Here is a 7,075-nt window from a genome sequence, read left to right on the forward strand (position 1 = left end):
GTTATTTTCAGTCATAGAAGCGGGAGTCATGGAAAGTCCTTCGATGACAGTTTTTAAAAACTGTCGCAATAAGTTATTTTATGACATGAAATAAATGTCGTTAATCAGAATTCAACGACGTCAAATACCTATCATATTTTATTTTATAACAACAAATAACTATCATCATTTGTGTATTAACGACGGTTAAATAAATGTCGCGAATTCATTTATTGTGACATTTTTTAATTGTCATGAATATGTTAATCGCGACAGATTTTTTGTATAAAAATGTCATTGTTTTGCTTTAACGACATTTTTTCCTGTCACATATAGGGCAATCGTGACAATTTATTTTATTAAACAACTGTCATCGTTTTCGGACTGACAACAATTAATAACGGTCACAAATTCATTTATTATGTCATTTATTTTCTGTTGCAAATTTTTCAATTTACTACAGTTTTTTCCTGTTCTCCTTGCCGCTCCACCATTACACGAACCATTTGAATGACAATAATGTAGCTGTGAATGACAATTTTGAATTTATAATATTGACACCCATATAGAAAAAAGTAGCCAACACTTTAATATATATACGATATAATACAATTTAAATATTCGTACATTTCCAATCAAGTGTCAACAATTTACAAGTACGGAATCCCAACTCTTAATCAAAAAATATTTTAAATAGCACTAGAATACATCTAACAAGATTTTCTACAGAAGCATAAATGACCAACCGAGAATGTTCGTCTCTGAAAATGTTCTTTGAAAGAAAACTCATGAAGTTGTCGACTCCGGTTGAACCTACAAAGACAACATGAATATAAGCATCCATAACACATACATTTGTGAACCAACATTACCACAACAAAGAAGAAAATCGATAACAATGATTTTCAATAATGGAGATGTCTAAAATTCACCTTTTAGCTAGGATCTTGGGAGGTTGATCTTGTCTTTAGCTTGTTATATTATAGAAGAAATTTTTTTCCCAAAAGTTGTACCAAATGAATTACACAATATCTGCACAAAATGAAGTTCCAATAAATAAAGAGTCAAACTAAAAGGAAAAAGAAAGTTGTATCAATAACAAACCACAATCTGTCGCAATGATCATGCTAGAAAGTGTAAGAGAGGGAAAATAATTGTAGCATCCTTGCAGGTATATTGTTGGAAACACAGAAACCACCCTCTCAAAATAGTGAGTCATGACAACTGGTCAGTGTGAAACCAGTAAGCCTAATACTCGAATAGTTGACAAACGGGTTGGGGTTGATGTTGATGTTGATGTTGATCTGAAGAACTTTCCTGTTCTTCTGGCTGAATTTTCTCGGCAATTTCCAGGGAATGGGGTGTGGAGGGATGGGCTGAGGAGAATGGAAGAAAAGAATTTGAAGGATATGAATGAGAAATGGGTTTTGTTGCATATTGAAGGGGCTGAGCTTAAGGCAAGAAAGACTGCTTTATTAAAGCAGCAACTTAGAACTACAGAGACTAATGAAGATGTGAATTGGAATTATGATTTCATTTCTGATTTGTACAATAGATAGTTACAGACAGAGAGCATTTTCTTATTGTCAATGTTGTTGAGTTGTTCCTTGTATTTTCGATTATGAAGTAATGGTAGAACTTAGAATAGGTGCACTTGTATTGTATAATTGTATTGTTATTAAATCAGCATGGTGAAGATTTTCTGACCAAACAATGAGGTTACCAAGAGATTTAAGTTTGAGATTATTTTTGTTCTTTTTTCAAGGCTCTAAACAAAACAGATTCCTATTTTGAATTTCGACTCAAAGTAATGATGCACTTAATAAAAAAGTTTAGATTGGTGCTACTAATTTTCACTAATTCAACCAATAATTTTATTGGGTGATTTTCATGAAAACCAAACCTATTATCTTTGAAATCCTGCCATTTTTGTAACAAAAAGAAACTGGCTCATGCAGAATATTCTTATTTACAATTTATTAATTGATCCGATAACATTCATCTAAGGTAAAAAAGGTAAAGCCGAGACGTCCCCTATTTGAAATAAAGATGAAGAATAAAAGAACGAAGAAACAAAGTTGCATCAAGTAAATTGAGAAAGCGTACTAAATCAAGATTTGAAAGAGATCTAACCTTCTCAATACCCAGGCCGTTGAGCTTCATTTATACCATTCCAATCTCTTTGGCCTAAATCATAAACCAAAGAATTTAAAACAAATTTCACATCATCCAAATGTTAGATGTATGTGGCAGCAAGCAGTTTACTAAAGTGGTACAAATACTCAAGACTGGATGTTGCAAAAATGAGAAACTAGCATACACCCATTAAAAGAAAAGGAGCACGATCATGATTCACAATCAACAAAATCCATCTTTTGTTCTAAAAATAATAGCATTTGGAAGTCACACAACATAAAAATAATTCACCTCTACACAGAAAGTTAAGAATCAAGATCCATAAAACCCATTTTTCCTTCTAAATTCAAGGAACCGCAGTGTCCAGCAAAGATACAGAGCATATGCATATATATAAGCCTCCTCTACAAACATACAAAGTTCAAGGTAAACATAGAAACTCCTGCATATTTACTAAGCAAGAAAATTGACCACAAACACCAGAATATTTCATTTTAAAACCATTATATGCTTATGACTGAATATTAACTTCTTTCTTTCTGGATAGTAGCACTTCACAAAATCAGTAAAATGAAGCAATCATTATTTAGAAGCGAGCACATTTTGTTGAGTGCGATTCTCCTGCTGTTGTTGGTAGTTCAGGGGCCTCATGAATAACATGATATGAGGTTCGGGACCCTAAATTCTCAATCCTTTTTCATCTAACTTCTATCTGAAATACTCAAAAACATTGTTTCAACTTCATGCAACCATCAGCCAAATCAAAGAGAGAATATCAAGATCATATGAAAATATAAAAGATTAGAAATAGGGGAAAAAACTGTCCACAGAATAATATCTATTTCATAAGATCTCTCAAGAGTGATACCTAAACCGAAAATAAGAATTCAACTACTGAACTAAGTTTCTTCCCAATCAATCAGATAATACTTCCTTTCGTAACAAAATCGAGACACATAAATTTGAAACTAAGAAAACAAAATTGCTTGCTTCCGAGAGCAGACGATTCTTAGGAAGCAACTTTGCCACTTCGGGTGGGAGAACCACGTGCCTGCACCAATGAATCCAATTAGACATCGAAGAAAATAAGAATGAACACTTCCAAATCCAAACAATCCTTCAAGACAGCGAGTAACAATGGAGTTGGAAACTGAGAGTAAGAACACAATACCTGTACTCATAAATGTCGTTGAAGTACTTCTCAGAGTACTGAATCTGATCCATCTATCACTGTTTGGTATTCGTCTTGCAGAGAGAATTACAATACAACGAAGCAGATTCAATGGTTTTGATCGAGGAAATGAAGCAACGTACGAATAGTGAACTTAAGCCTCAACTAGGGCTCTAGAACCCGACGAAAGGGCATAGTATTTATATAAATACGTAAACGAAATTCAAAGTCGTCCAATCATTTTTAGCCACTTGTGTTGCAGTAAGGAATTTTTTCTTTTTAATTTTGTACTTTAAAGTATTTTAGCTTATGGAAAAGTAAACGGAACTCATATTTTTTCCTCTTTCCTAATAACTTCTAAAAATGTTTGTATACAACTTTCAAAAGTTTTAACTTTTTTTCGATTCTCCAACAAACAAAAAACTTGAATTAAAAAGGCATAATGAGCAAACGTTCCACAATTATTGCAGCTTACTTATATCTAAAAAAGAGTATAACTTGGTGGTAAATGACATGTCTCTCCAAAGGTTGCAGAGGTTCGATCCCCTCCTACCACAAATGAATTACCGTTTAAATATTAAATTTGAACCTTCAAGAGTTATCTATTCATCTTACTAACAGAACGTTCTTTTAGAACAATGGCAAACAGAATGTTTTCTACATATTTAACATTGATATTAAACTACCAACCCAACATTATAATTGCTATATTCAATTTCTCTCTTCAAACCCACAATCATGTTCAAATTTAAAACATCCATGATCACAAATTCAAAGAATTACATCATTTGGATGAAAAAAAACACACCAATAAAGTCAAAGCAAAATACACTATGGAATTTAAAGCCGAGAACAAAATTTTGTAAAGCTTTCTTTACCCAAACACTTTCTTCCTCCACAAGCCTTCACCAAACTAACTACCATCATTTTTCGTTTTCTTTTTTTTTTTTCCTTCTGTACACTAGCAAAAAAAAATTGGTTAACCCTATCATTCATCAAGGTTGTATGACCATTTTTCTGTTACACCCAACAAAAAAAAAAAAAAAAAAAAGCAACACCCCTCCCCTTCCCTCCCTATGTATAGATTTTATCAGGGCAAGTGGAGTTGCTTCATTTGCTTTCCACTACAAAAGAATTTCATCCACTGTCAGCAACCTAAGTTCTACTATGTTTCATCTTCAGCTTCCTGGGTTTGCTGCACTTTTAATTATAGATATTTCGGTACTAGATGAAACCTATTTACAGATTCTTTAAAATTAAACTCATGAATATAGACTCCTAAATCTCTTCTACTTTTTATTCATGTTCAAAAACTAAGCCAAAACTCCTAAATCTCTTTCATAAAAACCAAACCAAAATACAAAAGAAAAAATAGTTATTCAAACTTTATTCTTTCTTTAATGAAGTTTGACCAAAAATGGAACTTTTATACTTGAAATTGAATTTCAAACCATGATTCAAAAAAAAAGGTAACCTTACTTTTAAAAAACCAAACACCAAAAACAAAATAGCTGCTAATTAATCAAGCAACTTAACAAATATAAATTAAATTTAAGAAAAAAAGAAAAGAAAAGAAAGAGGATTGGAAGAGAAATTACTTGGGCAATAGCTAACACCCAAGCTTTTCAAGTAACAAACAGAAGGAAGTTGTAAAAGCTTAATCTCTTGAATTTCTAAGCTTTTGATCTGTTGATTCCCATTATGTCTCTGATGGAGATGGTCGACGACGTTCGGATACGGGACGTGGTGGTCGGATTGAGGATGGATGTCAAAATCGTGAGCGAAGGGTGAGGGTGAAGTTTGCGCGAGGGTTTAAGAATTGGGGGAAATTGTGATTTAATATTTTTATTTAAAATGAATTTTATTTTAATAAATAAATAAATTATATTTTATATGACAACAAATAACTGTCGCGGAAAGTGGAATCCGAAAAATTCTGTCTTTTCCCGCCAAAAACGCAGATTTTAACCTTTTGTGACAGTTTTTTTTACTACTTTCCATTTATATATACAACTGTCATAAAATGTACTTTTTCTTGTAGTGTTTGCTTTTAGAAATTGAGTTTTAATTACGTACGTCAACATGCACAACCTTTAAACGTGGAGTAGTTTGTGCTACACAAAATTTTAGTTGATTTGGGTTATGGGTTGGAAAGAAAATATAAGAGAAAATATCCTTTAATTGAGCTACTCTACCTTTGAAATCTCAAGACTCTTTTTTGGTACTATGCATTGGTATTTGATGTGATTAAACAAAAACAACATAGGGTGGTGTATGCTGCATAAAGATTATTAAATCTACTCAAACAGCTTGACAAACTTAGCTTATACATACATATATATATATATATATATTTTAATATTTACCATAATTTTTCAAAGTTCAAAGATTAAAAATCCTTGAGGCATATCTTATCGTCTTAGCTACACTCGAATTTGAGTCCATAGTTAACAAGAAAATGACAATTACTATATATTATAATAGCATCCGTATATAGATTATGAATAATTTATGATATAGATATGAGAGAACATTTTTAAATAGTCATGATTTAGAACATAACGTAGGTTAAATTATATATTAATAAAACAATAAATATTGAGGAAATATGAAAAGGAGTGAGAGAGAGCTTAAGAAATGGTTAAAATATTATTTAGGTATCTGTACTCTAATTTTTTATTTTATTTTATTAACTTTATTTTATTTTATGCAAAAATTAATTTGTTGGTTACTTATTTCCAAATGTATAACTTTTAAAAATATTTCCTAATGGTTTACTAGTTCATTATTTATTTTAAAAAGTAATAATAATTTTAATATCTCTTATCCCTAGCTATGAATTTAAAAAATATATTGATATTGGATGTCTTTTTTTATTTTTAGAAAATTAAAATGATAATACTAATTAAATAACAACAAAGCTGAAGTGGTCAGAATCCTCTAAATAGACACAACCACTTGGGGGGATTATTTCCCCAAACATAATTTAAAGAGAAGAAATGACATTAACCTACTTAAATTAGCCAATTAAACTCAGAGCTAGACTGTTTTTATCCTACCATGAAAATTATTGTTTATTTATTTTAATAAAAGAAATGGTTTTCAATGGTTCAATTTGAGATGTATTCTAAATACATACACTAAACTTAGACATTTGAAGTATAAAAATTAAAATAGGTTGAAACTTAAAAGTTGAAAAGGACGTGTAATAATTATATTTAATCCTAAAAAGTTTTAGAGTAATTTTGTTTCATTATTTTGCATAGTTCTTTTTTACAAAGAAAATTATGTACTTCGGTTTGCTTAAATTCAGTTTTGATCTCATGTCTTATAGAGTACTTAATCAATATTTTTATTATATCATAAAAAAAATCTACAAAAACATAGAAAATAAGCAATAAAATATTATTGATATAAATTTAATATAACTAATAAACATGTTCTAAATTTTGTTTAATAAATTTATATTTTCTTACATTTTTTTATAATTTTGTACCAAAATATCTATTAATATTATGGTATTTTATGATCAATATTTCTTTCCATAATGCCGTAAAATTAAAAAAATCAATATTTTATGTTGACATTTAAACCTTGGTTTAGAAAAGTATTTTAGCTAAAAAATAATTTTAAAATCATAAAAAGTTGATTCAAACAAACCATTTAAAATGTTTAGCAAAAGATGAAAAAGAGAATAATGAATAATGAATAGCATATGATTTTATTATGCAGTTATAACTTATAAGTGTACATATCAACCTCACAATCGTTGAATTGAACTAAAAAGAT

The 7,075-nt window shown here is 30.1% G+C and overlaps 1 long non-coding RNA gene across 2 annotated transcripts; it reads right to left on the bottom strand.

Annotated features, from left to right (window-relative positions):
• Window positions 1-729: 729 nt before the first annotated feature.
• Window positions 730-5,206, bottom strand: LOC116402949. 2 transcript variants are annotated; one of them, XR_004215666.1, is made up of 5 exons: window positions 4,885-5,206; window positions 3,287-3,360; window positions 2,113-3,166; window positions 912-1,011; window positions 730-792 (listed from the first exon to the last, which is right to left on the bottom strand). It is a non-coding gene; the product is annotated as an uncharacterized LOC116402949 (long non-coding RNA). The 2 variants fall into 2 exon arrangements; XR_004215667.1 differs by lacking the exon at window positions 4,885-5,206 and adding an exon at window positions 3,762-4,870.
• Window positions 5,207-7,075: the final 1,869 nt, after the last annotated feature.

Source organism: Cucumis sativus, chromosome 3, assembly GCF_000004075.3.
Source record: "Cucumis sativus cultivar 9930 chromosome 3, Cucumber_9930_V3, whole genome shotgun sequence".
NCBI classification, from domain to species: domain Eukaryota; kingdom Viridiplantae; phylum Streptophyta; class Magnoliopsida; order Cucurbitales; family Cucurbitaceae; genus Cucumis; species Cucumis sativus.